Here is a 20,080-nt window from a genome sequence, read left to right as displayed (position 1 = left end):
AACAGTCTATGGTAGATGTAATGTATGGTAAGGTCTGAACATGTAAAAAGTTTTATAAAATAAAATATTTTTAATTCCTTTTCATCCATTTGATGCCAGAAAGAGATACAGGGCTCCATGTATGAAGCAGCGCAAGCTTTTTCAGAGCCCTTGCTGGGTAGCTTTGCACATGCGAGCCTGCTTCCCGCAATGTAAGAAGCTGCGGTCATTAGACCACTGTTTCTTACACTTTTTGCCACCTCTGAGGTGGCGAAGACAAATCACAGAGAGCTTGCTCACTTTCTGTGATTGACAGTCCTTTCTCTCACACGATTGGTCGCGAGAGTGAAGGGGCGGGCATTACACACTCAGAGGAGTGTGTAATGCTGCATATGGGCCAGCGGATGATAATATCAAGTTAAGAAGCCACACACCTTATAATACATGGGGCCCACAGTACAATGGTCTAGGACCATTAAGCACAGGAGAATAGCATAATAACAAGACAATGCAAAAGCACTTATTATACATTTTAAATGAATACTAGATTTTTTTCTAACTAATGTCAATGGCTAGATTATGAGTTGAGCGCTATGGTTTTAAAGCTGAAAAAATGTCAATTTCAGTGTAAAAACAGTAACACAGCCATTACGAGTCTTGTCGGTATAGCTATACCGCAAGCATTTTAGCCTGTAACGCAACGTCAATCCCGCACATTTAAAAAAATTAGGTTTTTGTGTGGGATTTCCATAGCACCAGTATTACAAGTTGTGCGGTGAGGCTAAAATGCTTGTGTTGGCTTAATTGTGAGAAAAGGTTTTAGTGCGCAAATCTTACCCCTGCATAAACACTACTCTGTTCCCAAAAAATACAGTGTAGAAAGGATATATTGATAGAAAAATGTGTAAATGTGCATAAACAGCCAGGGATGATTATAAATGTATTAACATACTATGTATGAATATAAATTAAAACCTTCCTAAATAGCTGTGAATTATATCTCCAAAAAGATGTACTATGTGCGAATATAATGATTTAGGCAAACCGAATTGGTTTAAATATATATTCTATGTTGGATATAAAGCTGAATTTCGCTATAGTGAACAATACAGACTGAGCATACTATGTATAAATATACTAGTAGCAAACACTTTCATAAAAATGACAATAAAGATAAAAATAAAAATAAAAATAAAAATAAGAATAGCGTACTTTGTATGCAAAATGTTTTTATCAAGCCTTAAATGGGTAGTTGAAACTACAAAGTCCTGCGTATCTATGATTTGAGTTCAGGCTGGATTCTAAATGGTGATATGTTATAACATAAGAAATAGCATACACTATATAATTGTTTGCTGGGTTAAATATGAAACAAAGTATAGCTATATCAATCGATGTATACTTATCATACTCTGTAGAAATACTCTGTAAGAATAAACTGTTGCGCTGTTCTAATTGAAATATATACTTTAAAATTATAAAAAGGTGGAAAATAAACACAATATTAAGCAGCTATATTAATACAATTTATTGCACATATACTCTGATGACATATAAATAAAACACTATGGTGACCGGTCACTTATTAAAAATATGTGTAGTTAAAAAATCTTTAAAAAATCTTAGAAAAAATTCCTTTTTGAACCTATATGACTAATTTCTATAAATGTTCCAATAAGAGAAGTGCTTGGGTTCTGCAGGAAGTATACTTTCGTTCCTGTTTGATAAAGTTATCGTAGGACTTTGGTGAGACTTTTTTCTTTCAATATGTGCCCAGTTCTTTAAATATTGTGATGAGCGTTAGATTTCTTGAAATGACTTAAAAATCTGATTTTCAGACCGTGTTAGTCTAACCACACTGCCGGACTGATACACTCTGGAGTGCTTACCTGTTCTTTGATTGTAACTTACTGTGGTAGCACTAGTGTCTCTACAGCTTGCGGCTAGTTGGTGATATCACACGCTACGTCTGAGGTTAGATGAAGTAGATCCGTCCGATATCCTTTGCTTCTTGCTTCTTAACTCTGCGCAGAGTGCTCAGCTTGTGGAAGTAGTCCCACTTGTATCCTTCGCAATCCTCCGTACCCGTTGGTATTAAAAACTGGGAATATCTGTTATTTTTTCTTTTGTATCACCATCAATGCGTTTCGCCACTCTTGGTGGCTTTATCAAGATGGTTTAGTAATGATGAATTACTTCTTTATAAATGCATTGGTAGATTTTCATTGGTTAGTGAAAAAAGCCTCATTTTCAACTCCTCTTTATTTAAGGTGGAATTTATAGGTGACTCTTAAGGTGGAATTATCATTGTTACACATCTTCCTCATAGTCCACATCTTTAAGGATAGCATGCAAATTAACGCATCTCTCTTATAACTAAAGAAAATTTAAGCATAAAATATAAAACATTGGTGTGTCTAATGTGCAACAGTCTATATTTAACATATTTAACTTTTTTTTTATCCCCAACATTTACCTAAAGCAATCTCAAGTTTTCCAATTGTAGATTGCTAATGGTAAAGGTAAATTCAAACGCTAACGATATAATGATACTCCATGTACCTGTGTTCTATACAACTTTTGGAAATACATAATGATACATATTAATTATGTGTAATAGAGGGGAATGATAACAGTATTATTATTAGTACAGTGATTTCCTGGATATAAGATTTAGTTCACATATTTAAAGGATCAAAAATTATACAACTTGGTTGTTAAATTGTTATTGGTCCTAAATAATATTCCTTATTATTTTATAACATAATCAAGTTGATAATTTCAACTTTCAAAACCAGGAGATTTTAATCTAAAATGAATGGACCTAGGTCTAGCTCTGAATTTAGACCTTTTGGGTATAACGTCTGCATTTCATATATGTATTCAACTTCTTTTCTTAGTAGTAGACGTTCATAGTCACCACCTCGCCATGGTTTTTTAATTTTACAAATCCCCCAATATCTTAGATCTTTTATATTATTTTTATGTTTTAGCCTGAGGTGTTCATACAATCTAGTATCCTGATCCCCTTTTTCAATTAGATTTAGATGTTCTCTAATCCTCGTTCTTAAGGTCCTGGTAGTCTCTCCTATGTATTGCTTCCCACAGGTGTACTGGATTAGATATATAATCCCCTTATCACTACACCTAATGGTGTCCCTTATATGGTACTTCCTATCTGTATTGGTAGATATGTATTCCTTGCATTTAGTGCTATGTTTGCAAGCTTTACAGCTATAGCAAGGATAATAGCCTCTTAATCTATTACCCATCAAATCTTGATCTTTTATTTTAAGTTGTTGTGTCTTCTTAGTGAAGTCACTTGGGGCTAAGATGTTCTTAATGTTTGTCGTTTTCCTAAAAATAATTTCTGGACCATCTGGGATTATATCTCCTATAATTGTATCTGATCTAATAAGATCCCAATATTTGTATATTATTTTCCTTAAGAGATTATGATGACAGCTATAATTGGTCACCAATGGTACTATTGAATTATCATTTTTGTTGACTTTGTTCTTTAATTTCTTTGAGAGAAGATCTTTTCTCTCTATATTTCTAACTTTAGATATATCAATCTCCAATTTTTCTAGTTCATAACCTTTCTCCAAAAATCTACTTTCCAATATCTTAACCTGTTGATCGTAATCTGAAATCTTTGAACAATTACGCCTAATTCTTAAAAATTGTCCCTTAGGGATATTGTCGATCCAACGTTTGAGGTGACAACTATGTGTGGGAATATAATTATTAGCGTCTATTGGCTTGAAATGATTTTTGGTTGCTATTTGTCCATTCTCTACATAGATGTCCAAGTCTAGGAAAGTGATCAATTCTTTACTTATAGTATAAGTAAATTTCAAATTTACCTCATTTTTATTCATATCCTCTAAAAAAGAAATTAGGGTTTCCTCTGTTCCCCTCCATACAATCAAAATGTCGTCGATGTATCTTTTGTAGAGCACGAGGTTTGCTCCCAGCTCATGCCCCTGGATATAGTGGTATTCCCACTTACCCATGAAGAGGTTGGCATAGCTGGGAGCAAACCTCGTGCCCATTGCAGTACCCTGTACCTGGATATAGATATTCTCATTGAAAGCAAATACATTATTCTTTAAGATAAACTCTATGCACTCTAAAATGAAGTTCTTTTGTCTTAACTGTTTCTCATTGTTACTCTTTAAGAACCAGTCTATCGCAGCCAGACCTTTGTCATGTTGAATACTGGTGTACAATGAACTGACATCACTTGTAGCTAAAACATAATTGTCTTGCCACTCTATATTTTTCAGGAGATTGAGAACCTCTGTTGTGTCTTTTAGATAAGATGGTAGTTTTTGTACATAATCCTGTAGGTGAGTGTCTACATAGAGAGAAAGGTTGGAAGAAATGGAAGATATCCCTGAGATTATAGGGCGTCCCGGGGGGTCTATTAGAGTCTTGTGAATTTTAGGTAAAAAATACAGCATCGACATTTTGGGATGTTTTTGATAAATGAAATTTAGTTCTTTGATATTAATTAATTCATTATCTTTTGCTTTTATTAATAATTCTTGTAAATTTTTATTGAGGGAAATGGAAGGGGAAAGAAATGCACAGTCCAAAGAGAAAATGAAATAGAACACATTGGCATATTTAATCTGAGTAAAAAGAAACTTAGCGAACAGGAACAGAAAGTATTGAAATTAGGTTTAACCTTTGCACCCACATCCAAATTAAACAAATTCGAAACTCATATTCACATAAAAAAAATTGTGAGAAATTTAACAATTAAAAGACACTTTATAAAAAATCCAATAGAGATACCACTATTACAAGGTGCCAGTTCCATTCAAGATATTACTCATACACAACTCAAACCTAGATCTTCCTTTTACCACTATCAGAGTAAAGGAAGTAATTTAGAAGTGTTCGAAAGATCAGTCTTATGTGATTTAGTGAAATTAAAAGTGGATGATAAAAGTAAAACTAAGTTTAACATGATAAAAAAAGAAAGAGAGACCCTAACCCATCTACAAAAAGATAAAAACATCACCATTAAACCGGCGGATAAGGGCGGGGGGTTGTCATTATGGACACATCAAAATATATTATTGAAGCGAACCGCCTATTAAATGATACAGACACATACAAAAAGTTAAAATTAAATCCAATGACCAAAATTAATAAAAAATTACAAGATTTATTAATAAAAGCAAAAGATAATGAATTAATTAATATCAAAGAACTAAATTTCATTTATCAAAAACATCCCAAAATGTCAATGCTGTATTTTTACCTAAAATTCACAAGACTCTAATAGACCCCCCGGGACGCCCTATAATCTCGGGGATATCTTCCATTTCTTCCAACCTTTCTCTCTACGTAGACACTCACCTACAGGATTATGTACAAAAACTACCATCTTATCTAAAAGACACAACAGAGGTTCTCAATCTCCTGAAAAATATAGAGTGGCAAGACAATTATGTTTTAGCTACAAGTGATGTCAGTTCATGGTACACCAGTATTCAACATGACAAAGGTCTGGCTGCGATAGACTGGTTCTTAAAGAGTAACAATGAGAAACAGTTAAGACAAAAGAACTTCATTTTAGAGTGCATAGAGTTTATCTTAAAGAATAATGTATTTGCTTTCAATGAGAATATCTATATCCAGGTACAGGGTACTGCAATGGGCACGAGGTTTGCTCCCAGCTATGCCAACCTCTTCATGGGTAAGTGGGAATACCACAATATCCAGGGGCATGAGCTGGGAGCAAACCTCGTGCTCTACAAAAGATACATCGACGACATTTTGATTGTATGGAGGGGAACAGAGGAAACCCTAATTTCTTTTTTAGAGGATATGAATAAAAATGAAGTAAATTTGAAATTTACTTATACTATAAGTAAAGAATTGATCACTTTCCTAGACTTGGACATCTATGTAGAGAATGGACAAATAGCAACCAAAAATCATTTCAAGCCAATAGACGCTAATAATTATATTCCCACACATAGTTGTCACCTCAAACGTTGGATCGACAATATCCCTAAGGGACAATTTTTAAGAATTAGGCGTAATTGTTAAAAGATTTCAGATTACGATCAACAGGTTAAGATGTTGGAAAGTAGATTTTTGGAGAAAGGTTATGAACCAGAAAAATTGGAGATTGATATATCTAAAGTTAGAAATATAGAGAGACAAGATCTTCTCTCAAAGAAATTAAAGAACAAAGTCAACAAAAATGATAATTCAATAGTACCATTGGTGACCAATTATAGCTGTCATCATAATCTCTTAAGGAAAATAATATACAAATATTGGGATCTTATTAGATCAGATACAATTATAGGAGATATAATCCCAGATGGTCCAGAAATTATTTTTAGGAAAACGACAAACATTAAGAACATCTTAGCCCCAAGTGACTTCACTAAGAAGACACAACAACTTAAAATAAAAGATCAAGACTTGATGGGTAATAGATTAAGAGGCTATTATCCTTGCTATAGCTGTAAAGCTTGCAAACATAGCACTAAATGCAAGGAATACATATCTACCAATACAGATAGGAAGTACCATATAAGGGACACCATTAGGTGTAGTGATAAGGGGATTATATATCTAATCCAGTGCACCTGTGGGAAGCAATACATAGGAGAGACTACCAGGACCTTAAGAACGAGGATTAGAGAACATCTAAATCTAATTGAAAAAGGGGATCAGGATACTAGATTGTATGAACACTTCAGGCTAAAACATAAAAATAATATAAAAGATCTAAGATGTTGGGGGATTTGTAAAATTAAAAAACCATGGCGAGGTGGTGACTATGAACGTCTACTACTAAGAAAAGAAGCTGAATACATATATGAAATGCAGACGTTATACCCAAAAGGTCTAAATTCAGAGCTAGACCTAGGTCCATTCATTTTAGATTAAAATCTCCTGGTTTTGAAAGTTGAAATTATCAACTAGATTATGTTATAAGATAATAAGGAATATTATTTAGGACCAATAACAATTTAACAACCAAGTTGTATAATTTTTGATCCTTTAAATATGTGAACTAAATCTTATATCCAGGAAATCACTATACTAATAATAATACTGTTATCATTCCCCTCTTTTACACATAATTAATATGTATCATTATGTGTTTCCAAAAGTTGTACAGAACACAGGTACATGGAGTATCATTATATCGTTAGCGTTTGAATTTACCTTTACCATTAGCAATCTACAATTGGAAAATCTGAGATTGCTTTAGGTAAATGTTGGGGATAAAAAAAAGTTAAATATGTTAAATATAGACTGTTGGGGGGGCGGAGCAAGCCTGGGCTCGGAACGGTCGCACTTCACTTCAGCTCTGCTGAAAATGATCATAATTTTCCTCTACAATGACCGTTAGCCCACTACAAGTTTGTATTATGGACACCACCAGTTACCAAGTAGAGGTAGAGAACCAGTGGGAAGCCTAATTATAATTGTGCAGCACAGAAAATAACTGTACAGAGCCCTGTCTAACGGCTAACCTGCAAAGAGGCTGCAGTCTTTTCTCCCACGTGGAAGCCCAGGAACATGGCGACTGATTGGGAAAAGGAGGTTAAAGACTTGCTAAATGCTCACTTTCAGAGATTGGAGTGTGAGTTAACCCTAGCATTTTCATCTCTGTGTGGAAGTCTATCTCCTGAAAAATCTCATCACACATCCCAGGCACACAGGCCCTCACAAACTATAACTAAGGAGCCCCAGATTGCCGCAAGACGACCGCTGCACCCGACACAAGCACCTAGAGTTTTTGGCTGGCCCAATATAGATGCAGACAGCGGTACAAGAGATGCGAAATTCTCGCATATTACATTGGCGTGTGGCGCGGTGGTGCATGGTGGAATCCAGCAAGAGTGGTCATGGCCTGATCGCATGACAGGAGGAAAGGTGCCTAAATGCTTACCGGCTAGCAGTCCGTGTTCTGAGACGCGGGCGAGCTTACTGATGTCAGGATTGAACAGAGTCTCCAGGTTACTGCCTCCACATACATACCTCCACACTCCGGAGCTGTCCCTGCGCGGATTCATCTGCAGCAGCGATCTGATCGCACTCCAGGTCACTCACTCAGAGCTCATTATCGCACTTCAGCCTAGCAGGAGGGTAACATGCAGCTGGCCGTCGCAGCCAGCCCAAGGAGCCTATCCAGCCCCACGATCTGGCATGGGATGAGTGTCTGTGTTTGGGCATGGGTTCAGAGACTCAGACGCTACACAATTTATTTCAAGTTTGCTTACACCTGGGGCTCACTAGCAGGTTCTTTAGAGGTTATAGTTGACACGTTGTCTATTGTTATTTGTTCTAGGCCTTATATATAGAGACTCTCTGTTACTATTGTTGGACTGTTAATAGATGTATACATGAACCAGGAATGTCTGCAAATGTTCCCATGATGGCTCGCTGTCACAGTAGGAAGGCTGGCAATAGATGGCTTTTAAGTCTACATATCTTTCCATAGCCCTTACCATGCTTTTCACATTATATACAGCGATTGATGTAAAACTGACTCAAAACTATGGAGTAATAGTCTCACTTTATAGACTTGGAGAAGCCTGTACAGGTCAATGTATTTTCATTCCAGGTCCATTGGTTGCTGAGTATATGGCACCTTGCTGATGTTCCCTAATCTCCAAATGTTATCCATATTAATACTTTTATATTTTTGAAAGTCAGCTTCTACACATGTTTCCCTCTCTCTGTATTATAGGTTTTCATCAATCAAGTATTTGTAGGCCTCTAAACACAACAACACCCATATGATATAGTTTGGTTTACTCAGACCATGCCATATTTATAGCTTAACCACGCTTCTGCATCACATTCCTGTAATCTACGACATAGGGCTATGAATCTTATATTTATACATGCATTTTTTGTTATCCTATAATAACATATACAGAAATGTAACTACTGTTATGCTCATGTGGATGCTCCCGTCCTGCATGTTTGAGGACCTTGTTTGTTAAAGTTCTTATATGTTATACTCCCCAGTAAGCCCGGGTATCATTACTATATATATATATATTTTGTAACTAAAGGCTGGGTTTAGGATCTAATTGGATGTTAGACTTATTATACCTTATATCTTTCTATAAGTGTGAGGGCCTATGCTCTTATCTAACTACTATGTGCGTATACATGATAATATTTATTATGACCCATCTATGGAGCAATCTTTGTCACAGGTTTGGATCTGTTATTAATACAATTTGAATACTTGAGTGGTATAGTTACTTCTATCCTTTAATCAGCCTAGGGAAGTCATGTATAACTCTCACACATTTTCACAATATGCTTTTGGATGGCAGGATCTGTCAGCGGCCGAGGCAGAGTTCTGTACGTCATTCCATTTCTCAATCTCTAGAATATATTATGCTGGCTCCCCAAACATCTGGCTAACATTTACCCTCTTTTCATATTTAAAATATCTGCCGTTAACCATTCGTCATTTGCTCCCCAGTTACTTTTCCAAACTGTTTTATAACTTAACGCCCACTATACATTTCCATAGACCCAGTACCTGTTTACTAATGTTGATTATTTATGAGCACTTGATGTGAGATGTAACTTTGATATACATCCAGTAGTCTATATGTTCTTGTGAAGGTATACATGTCTCTGCTACCCTGTAATACTGAAGCCAGTCTACTTAGTACACTAAGCACCTGTCACCTATTATATATGTTTGCCTGCCCTCCTTTTCATTCGCAACAAACCTCTAAGTCCTTAAGTTACTTACTTCATTTATATTACTTTTATTACCACCTCCTCCCCCCCCCCACCACCATAATGAACCTCCTTTTTCAGGAGTACTAACTACGCGGCTTGTCTTGTCTATGCCGCATCTCAATCATAGTTCTTTCCCAACAGCACCATATGTCTCTACTCAACAACAACCCTTAGCATACCGCACCCTAACTACCTTCTTTATGAGTATATCTTTCAATATAATATTACAGCAATCATTTTCCCACAGATAAATTGTCTTGAATGACAGCTAGGAGGGATTAAGCCTGGTTATTGCCTGTATGTTTTTCTTTTGATATAGTCCCTAACAGTGTGTTGATATAAAAATAACTTTAAAAATCTGAGGTAAACAGAATAAGATCCATGAGTGTTCTCCCACATTGCAGGTAGCCTCCTACTTTGGCAAAACTCTCACTTATTCAGGGGTCCAAGAGTGACCCTTTTAAGTAAGGAGGAAGGCTTAAATCATCATTGGCACGACTGTATTGTGTTCTTATAAAACTTCTTTAACTTTATTTCCCTTGTTAATTTGTTAGTTGATATCGCCGATAACACTTTGTAGCATACCTACTGTATGATGGACTTTGTACTATGTTGTTTGTGATGACGCTGGTGGAATGTTTTACATATCTTGTTTGTATGCCAAACTTTACCTCAATAAAAATATTTAAAAAAAAAAAAAAAAATATAGACTGTTGCACATTAGACACACCAATGTTTTATATTTTATGCTTAAATTTTCTTTAGTTATAAGAGAGATGCATTAATTTGCATGCTATCCTTAAAGATGTGGACTATGAGGAAGATGTGTAACAATGATAATTCCACCTTAAGAGTCACCTATAAATTCCACCTTAAATAAAGAGGAGTTGAAAATGAGGCTTTTTTCACTAACCAATGAAAATCTACCAATGCATTTATTAAGAAGTAATTCATCATAACTAAACCATCTTGATAAAGCCACCAAGAGTGGCGAAACGCGTTGATGGTGATACAAAAGAAAGAATAACAGATATTCCCAGTTTTTAATACCAACGGTTACAGAGGATTGCAAAGGATACAAGTGGGACTACTTCCACAAGCTGAGCACTCTGCGCAGAGTTTAGAAGCAAGAAGCAAGGATATCGGACGGATCTACTTCATCTAACCTCAGACGTAGCGTGTGATGTCACCAACTAGCCGCAAGGTGTAGAGACACTAGTGCTACCACAGTAAGTTACAATCAAAGAACAGGTAAGCACTCCAGAGTGTATCAGCCCGGCAGTGTGGTTAGACTAACACGGTCTGAAAATCAGACTTTTAAGTCATTTCAAGAAATCTAACGCTCATCACGATATTTAAAGAACTGGGCACATATAGAAAGAAAAAAGTCTCACCAAAGTCCTATGATAACTTTATCAAACAGGAACGAAAGTTTACTTCCTGCAGAACCCAAGCACTTCTCTTATTGGAACATTTATAGAAATTAGTCATATAGGTTCAAAAAGGAATTTTTTCTAAGATTTTTTAAAGATTTTTTAACTACACATATTTTTAATAAGTGACTGGTCACCATAGTGTTTTATTTATATGTCATCAGAGTATATGTGCAATAAATTGTATTAATATAGCTGCTTAATATTGTGTTTATTTTCCACCTTTTTATAATTTTAAAGTATATATTTCAATTAGAACAGCGCAACCGTTTATTCTTACAGAGTTTTTCTACAGAGTATGATAAGTATACATCGATTGATATAGCTATACTTTGTTTCATATTTAACCCAGCAAACAATTATATAGTGTATGCTATTTCTTATGTTATAACATATCACCATTTAGAATCCAGCCTGAACTCAAATCATAGATACCAGGACTTTGTAGTTTCAACTACCCATTTAAGGCTTGATAAAAACATTTTGCATACAAAGTACGCTATTCTTATTTTTATTTTTATTTTTATCTTTATTGTCATTTTTATGAAAGTGTTTGCTACTAGTATATTTATACATAGTATGCTCAGTCTGTATTGTTCACTATAGCGAAATTCAGCTTTATATCCAACATAGAATATATATTTAAACCAATTCGGTTTGCCTAAATCATTATATTCGCACATAGTACATCTTTTTGGAGATATAATTCACAGCTATTTAGGAAGGTTTTAATTTATATTCATACATAGTATGTTAATACATTTATAATCATCCCTGTGCTGTTTATGCCCATTTACACATTTTTCTATCAATATAAAATGCTTGTGTTGCAGCCTATACCCACACGATCCGTTCCGCTATCTGAGACCAGTAGTTATGAGTTTAGCGCAACAAAAATGTTTCATAAAATTCACAACTAAAGTGTTACAAAGTACACCCATAAACTACCTATTAACCTCTATTCCACCGCCCTCCCACATTGCAAACACTATTTAAAACAAGTTAACCCCAAACCTGCCGCTCCCGACATCACTGCCACTAATAAAAGTTATTAACCACTATTCCGCCGCTCCTCGACATCGCCGCCACTAAATAAAGTTATTAACCCCTAAACCTCTGGCCTCCCACTAAATAAACCTATTAATCCCTAAACAGCCAGCCCCCCACATCGCAAAATACTAAATTAAACTATTAACTCCTAAACCTAACAACCCTATAACTTTAAATTAAAATGACAATATCCCTATCTTAAAATAAATAAAAACTTACCTGTGAAATTAAAAAATCCTAAATTTAAACTAACAATTAACCTAACATAACTTTTATACTAAAATTAAAATAACTAACAATTAAATAAACTAAATTACACATTTAAAGGGACACTGAACCCAAATTATTTATTTTGTGATTCAGATAGAGCATGACATTTTAAGCAACTTTCTAATTTACTCCTATTATCAACATTTCTTCATTCTCTTGATATCTTTATTTGAAATGCAAGAATATGTTTAGATGCCGGCCCATTTTTGGTGAACAACCTGGGTTGTTCTTGCTGATTGGTGGATAAATTCATCCACCAATAAAAAAAGTGCTGTCCAGAGTCTGAAGCAAAAAAGTTTTGATGCCTTCTTTTTCAAATAAAGATAGCAAGAGAACAAAGAAAAATTGATAATATTAGTAAATTAGAAAGTTGCTTAAAATTGCATGCTCTATCTGAATCCCGAAAGAAAAAAAATCGGGTTCAGTGTCCCTTTAAAAAAATATTAACACTACTTAGAAAATTATAGTCTAAAATTACAAAAAATAAAATATACTAAATTAAAAAAATAACAAACACTAAATTACAAAAAATAACAAACACTAAATTATGAAAAATAACAAACGAAATTATCCAAAATAAAAACAATTACACCTAATCTAACAGCCCTATAAAAATAAAAAAGCCCCCCCCAAATAAAAAAAACTAGCCTACAATAAACTACCAATAGCCCTTAAAAGGGCCTTTTGTAGGGCGTTGCCCTATAGAAATCAGCTCTTTTACTTGTAAAAAAAATACAAAGATCCCCCAACAGTAAAACCCACCACCCAACCAACCCCCCAAACTCAAAAAACTAACTTTTAAAAAAATCTAAGCGACCCATTGCCCTGAAAAGGGCATTTGTATGGGCTTTATTAGTGTTAGGTTTTTTTTAATGTGTAATTTAGTTTATTTAATTTTAGTATAATAGTTTTCTGTTAATTGTTAGTTTAAACTTAGTTTTTTTTTTATTTCACAGGTAAGTTTTTATTTATTTTAAGATAGGGATATTGTAATTGTAATTTAAAGTTAGGGGTTTGTTAGGTTTAGGGGTTAATAGTTTAATTTAGTTTTTTTGTGATGTGGGGGACTGGCGGTTTATGGGTTAATAGGTTAATTTAGTGGCGGTGATGTGGGAGGCCAGAGGTTTAGGGGTTAATAACTTTATTTAGTGGCAGAGATGTCGGGGAGCAGCGGAATAGGGGTTAATAGCTTTATTATAGTGGCAGCAATGTTGGGGTTCGGGGGTATAGGGGTTAATAACTTTATTATAGTGGCAACAATGTCAGGGAGCGGTGGAATAGGGGTTAATAACTTTTATTAGTGGTGGCGATGTCGGGAGAGGAAGATTAGGGGTTAATAAAAAAATTCCGGTGTCGGCAATGTCGAGGGCTGCAGATTAGGTGTGACGTGCGGTTTATGTCAGGGTGTTAAGTTTAAAACGTAACTTTTTTCCCCATAGACATCAATGAGGTTGTGTTACGGCGATCGCCATTCCGGGCTTCAGGTGTTAGTTTTTTTTTTCTAACATGCTCTCTCTATTGTTGTCTATGGGGAAAGCGTGCACAAGCACGTATTCTCAGCCCTTGGCTTTTGTACGGTATGGAGCTTATCACCACCATATCGCACGCACAAGGCGACTTTTTAGAAACTTGTAATGGCAGCGCTACGGATGGTAGAATTACGCAACTTTTGTTGTGTTCGTTTCACACCCTCTATAGCGTAAAACTTGTAATCTAGGCGTAAGTTAGTTCGCATTTACTTCCCCTAAATCAGCCAATCACAAAATTCATACACGTTTCTACTGTGAATTCTGGCACATGCTCAGTAGGAACTTGTGCCTCAGTTCATTACACTTTAAAATGTTATTCTTTCTAACTTTGCTTGTAACAAAGGAGCATTTTCTTAATTCTAAAGCAGAAATGACACTTGATTTTGTTAAAAAATATATTTTTTAGCAATTCTGACGCAAGCTTTTTATGGTTCCCATTCTCTAAAGCAATCTGGTCTGGTGTAAGTTTCCCACCTGGCCGGTATTTTACAGACACAACCACTATTTTGATGTTTCCAGCCAGTGCCAGTATGGTGTTTATTCCGGCAATGTTAGGACCGATATATTTCAGGTAGCACACAGGTCAGTAGAAGTCTAGTGACACTTTTGGTGTGTTTAGCCAATCACAGCAGCCTAAAGAAGCAGAATGGAGGGACATTACTCACAAAGCAATCAGAAAAGCAGGAAGACTACAGGGGACCAAGACAACCATGATGTCAGGAATTTGGAAGATCTTTGAGCTGACTGAAAGCTGCACTGTCAAATTAGCGTAGCAGATAAACACACCCAAGTGCAAGGCACCTTGGAACCACAGCGTCTCTATCATGGAGTCTCACTGAGCTGACAGTTTACATCAATACCTCCCTGACAGGCAGTGTAGCTGTAGCACTCAGGGAAATAAATTAGAGAGGTAATTTGCCCCTTACTTTCACAGCAGCTGTGAGTACAGAGAATGAGTAATGCCTCTACTGCTTGTGTATTATTCTAAATATCTAGATATGTATAAGCTTTTTTCAGATTTTCTGAATTAAAGAAAAAACAAACAAAACAAATATTTATTTATATATTCATAACATTTTACTGATTTTGTATGTTAGACTTGTGCATTTATTTTGTTACGAATGCAAATTTATAATGAAAATGGATATTAATTTCCTTTTCACAAAACGAATATCTGAACAAAACGCAAAATGTGATCAAACTGGCATTATGTCTCATATTTCTGTTCGGGGAAACACCTTAAGCAACGTGGTGCCCACTGTCTGCAGTGTTAAATTATAGTGAATGAAAGTAGATTTTTAGATTGTTGAAAACTCCAACCTAGGCATCTAGAATAGGAGTAAAATGTTTCTTTGTTTAGTAACTACCCTGACTTTTTGCAATATCTTGATGCACCAACTCTAACTTGCAATGAATGCAGTTACTCTTATCCAGGGAGGTCCACCAACATCATGATTTGTGTGGGATATCTGGAAGGTGACAAAGACTCCTGCAAGGTAAATACTGATGGATTTTCTCAATATTTTTTTTTTGTTTTCTTTAAATTTTAAATCCATCAGTATTCAGTATTTACCTTGCAGGAGTCTTTGTCACCTTCCAGATAACCCACACAGATCATGATGTTGGTGGACCTCCCTGGATAAGAGTAACTGCATTCATTGCAAGTTAGAGTTGGTGCATCAAGATATTGCAAAAAGTCAGGGTAGTTACTAAACAAAGAAACATTTTACTCCTATTCTAGATGCCTAGGTTGGAGTTTTCAACAATCTACAAATCTACTTTCATTCACTATAATTTAACACTGCAGACAGTGGGCACCAGGTGTTTCCCCAGAACAGAAATATGACACATGGTGCCAGCTTGATCACATTTGGTGGGCAGGCTGATGGACTGGACTCACCAACTCAGTTTGGCTGACTGAGATAGTTTGATCAGCAAGATATCATTGTTAAAGAGAGACATGAAACCGAAAAATTTATTTTATAATTCAGATAGAGCATGGATTTTTAAACAACATTTTAATTTACTTCTATTATCAAATTTGCTTCATTCTCTTGGATTCCTTTGTTGAAAAAACTGCTATGCGCTACTGGGAGCTAGCTGAACACATCCGGTGAACTAATAAAAAGAGGCATTTGTGTGCAGCCACCAATCAGCAGCTAGCTCCCAGTAATGCTTTTCTGCTCCTCAGCCTACCTAGATATTCTTTTTATGTAAGAATACCAAGAGAATAAAGCAAGTTAGATAATATAAGTAAATATATAAGTAAATATAAGTAAATAGGAAAGTTGTTTAACCCTTTGAGTGCTAAGCACTTTCCCACTTGGGTGCTAGGCTGATTTGAGGGTTTTTTAATTTTTTAAAATATTTTTTTAACTTTTTTACTTCTTTCAGATCCCAAAGATCTATTGGAAAGGTTAGGCCATTACCTTTCCAATGGTAGGTCTTGGGTGTCTGTAGCTGCTTAGATGCCTGAGATACAGGCTTTTTAGCAGCATGCCCCCTTTCCCCTATACTTATTGTATTTGTTAATAAATTTGCGCGGTGACATCATCACGTGAAGCCCCGGCTATGCCTGTCACTGTACAGGCAAAATCTCCACGGTAGGAGTGGGTGGGAGCCCCCAGATCTCCCTTAAGGTGGGAGAGTGCTAGCGATGGCTCTGAGCCGTCGTTAGCACCAGAGTGGGAAACTCTGAGACAGCTCAGAGCCGTCGTTAGCACTCAAGGGGTTAAAATCACATGGTGGTCTGATGTTTGAAAAACAAATCAAGTTTCATATACCTTTCAGAAGATATGACATATACTTTGGGTGACATATTATTTTTACAAAGTCAATTAACTGCTCTTTTTCCACATTAAAGGGCCACTGTAAATATTTTCTATGCCTGTTACTAACTAACTACCCCAAATACGCTTTTTATCAATAGCATTTCATTAACATATCTCTACCGTATATCAGAAATCTTGTCTGCAAATTTAATTGTTTTCCAAACCCACTCCGTGGGTATCCTTTGCTCTGTACCAATCCGTTTACAATACCTAGGTTTCAAGGTGGCGCTTTAAACACAAAGTTATTGGTTTAAGTATTTTGAACACGCAGTGCTGAAAATAGTGGGCAGGATAACGTGACATCATCGGTGAATAAATGATATAACTTTTAGAACGTTATGAAACTTCGTTTTGGAGAAAATATAGGTCAGTAGGTTTTAATTAATGTTTATTAACGTTAATATGTTAGTTGTTTAGCTTAAAAATTATAACAGAAAGTAATCCTTTAATGTTATATTCTCCCTGTCTGACTTGGATTCTCCTAAAGTACATTGAAGAAAAAATATAAGATTAATTTGAATAGTGCAAAATGTGTTCTTCAAAGTTACACAGGATTAGACAATAATAAGTAATACATCGAATCCAGTGTTCATGACTTTGTTCTTATTTCTATAGGTAAAATATTGTAATTTAGCATGTATCACCATTCTTCAAAACACTCACGATTTGTAACAGTGAACAGCAGAGACCCACAAAATGTTAATCAGGGACCCTCCACAGAAATGGTAACCAGAGTTCAGGAACACGGTGTAAGGTACAGAGTTAACCGGTCACTACCTACGATTTTATCATCATCAATGTAGTATGCTGCTAAAAAAGAAAACAGCAATTAATAGTAACATAGTAGATGAGGTTGAAAAAAGACAGAAGTCCATCGAGTTCAACTTATACAAATTTAATATACTTACAAAAAGCTCCAGTCGATCATAAATTAATCCCATTAAAAAGGTGACCCATTTAACACAAGCTATCATATGCATGAATTCTGTTTCTAGCCAGAAATGTATCTAAACCATTTTTAAATGTATCTTAGGTATTGGCATTTGCTACCTCCTTAGGTAATGAGTTCCACAATTTTATTGCTCTTAAAGTGAAAAAACGTTTAGGTTGCAGGAGATTAAATCTCCTTTCCTCCATTCTTAAATTGTGACCTCTTGTCACAAAAATTTTCTTGAAAAAATAGAGTTTTTGCCCTCCCTATATATGGGCCTTGAGTATATTTATATACATTAATCATGTCACCTCTCAAGCGCCTTTTTTCTATTGAAAACAGAACCATTTTGGCTAACCTCTCCTCATATTCACCATTCCCCTTATATGCCTTTTGGTCCTTCTCTAAACTATTTCTAAGTCAGAATTTTTTTTCTTTTAGATCTGTCCCCAGAACTGCACTTCATACTCAAGTTGAGGCCTTACCAGAGATTTATATAGTGATGAGAATTATGCTTTCTTTCCTTGCATCAATGCCTCTTTTAATACATACTGCTATCTTAGCCTTAGAAGCCACTGCCCTGCATTGTGCACAAATATTTAGCTTGATTTCTACTACTCCCAAATCCTTTTTCTCCTCTGTTTTGATAATTCTAGTCACATTTAAAGTTAGGTTGCCTGCTTATTTTTGCTTCCTAACTGTAGAATCTTGCATTTTCCTGTATTAAATCTTATTTTCAATTTACCTACCCATTCTTCTAGTTTTTGTAGATCCCCTGGTAAAGCAAGTTCATCCTGCCCTGACCTAATGACCTCACACAACTTTATATCATCTGCAAAAATAGAGATATTGCTTTTTAATCCTTGCTCCAAGTCATTAATGAAAATATTAAAAAGAACAGGGCCCAGTACTAATCCCTAGGGGACTGCACTAATTACTTTTGTCCAATCTGAGTATGATTTGTTTACTGCTACTTATTGTTCCCTGTCTTTTATCCAGTTATTTATCCATAAGATAACATTTTCAGATATTTCTAGTCCCTTAATTTTGTACATTAATCTCTCATGTGGCACAGTAAAAAATGTGTTGCAAAATCCAAGTATTTCACATCAACTGATTCCCTTTTATCTATATTTTTACTTGCTTCCTCATAGAATCTATTTAGATTAGTTTGACATGAAACCATGCTAATTTGAACTGATAATCTGGTTTACAAGAATATACTCTTCACTATAATCCCTTCAAGTATCTTCTCCACTATTGATGTCAGACTAACTGGTCTATAGCTCCCTGGGCCAGTCCTTCTTCCCTTTTTGAACAGTGGCACTACATGAGCTTTACACCAGTGCTGGGGTTCTATGCCTGAGGATAATGATTCTTGAAAAATTAAGTAAATGTTTGACATAAACTGTGCTAAATTTCCATAAAACCCTTGGGTGTATTCCATCTGAGACTAGAATTTTATTTACCTTAATATTATCCAGTTTTGTTCATGATATCATCTAGAGATAACTCAGTTAATGGTATGGGCTGGCATGTTCTAGTTGGCTTCAAAGTATCTCCCTTTGGTTCCTCTCTTGTGTATACTGAAGAAAAGAACTGGTTTAGTACATCAACCTTCTCCCTGTCAGTGTTAATCATGCTACCCTTGAGACATTTTAATGTACCTATTATTGCCTTCTTTAGATTTTTTGCCATTCATTTATGTAATCTTTAAGGGTTTGACTTACAATTATTTGCACCACAAAAGGACTGTTTAATCTTAACACACATATTGTGGGAGTGCTACCAAAGTGACCAAAACAATTACAAAACAAAAAATATTGGTGCACATCCAACCACTTAAGTCCACTCTTTCATTGAGTATATTTATCAGGAACACACCTGGGCTGGGTGGCGTGCAGTAACCAAAAGGGGAGCGATTTTTTTTTTTTTTTTTTTTTTTTAAAGCAAAAAAAAAAAAAATTTTTTGCAGCATAAATATAAGTCAATATTATTGCAAGATGTTAATCCCAATTTTATTTGAACTATGTAAGTATATTTGGCAGACAGAAGCATATACAAATATGCCATGAAAGAGTGGACTTAAGTGGTTGGATGTCGCCAATATTTTTTGTTTTGTAATTGTTTTGGTCACTTTGGTAGCACTCCCACAATATGTGTGTTAAGATTAAACAGATTAAACAGTCCTTTTGTGGTGTGCGTAACCAAAAAAAACCTTTGTTGTATTTCTTAAATAGGGAGCTGACCAAATCCCTCCCCTTTTGGTTACTGCACGCCACCCAGCCCAGGTGT

This window comes from Bombina bombina, chromosome 9 (assembly GCF_027579735.1).
Source record: "Bombina bombina isolate aBomBom1 chromosome 9, aBomBom1.pri, whole genome shotgun sequence".
Taxonomy (NCBI): domain Eukaryota; kingdom Metazoa; phylum Chordata; class Amphibia; order Anura; family Bombinatoridae; genus Bombina; species Bombina bombina.
The sequence above is the reverse complement of the archived record's forward strand: the minus strand, read 5'-3'. Positions refer to the sequence as shown.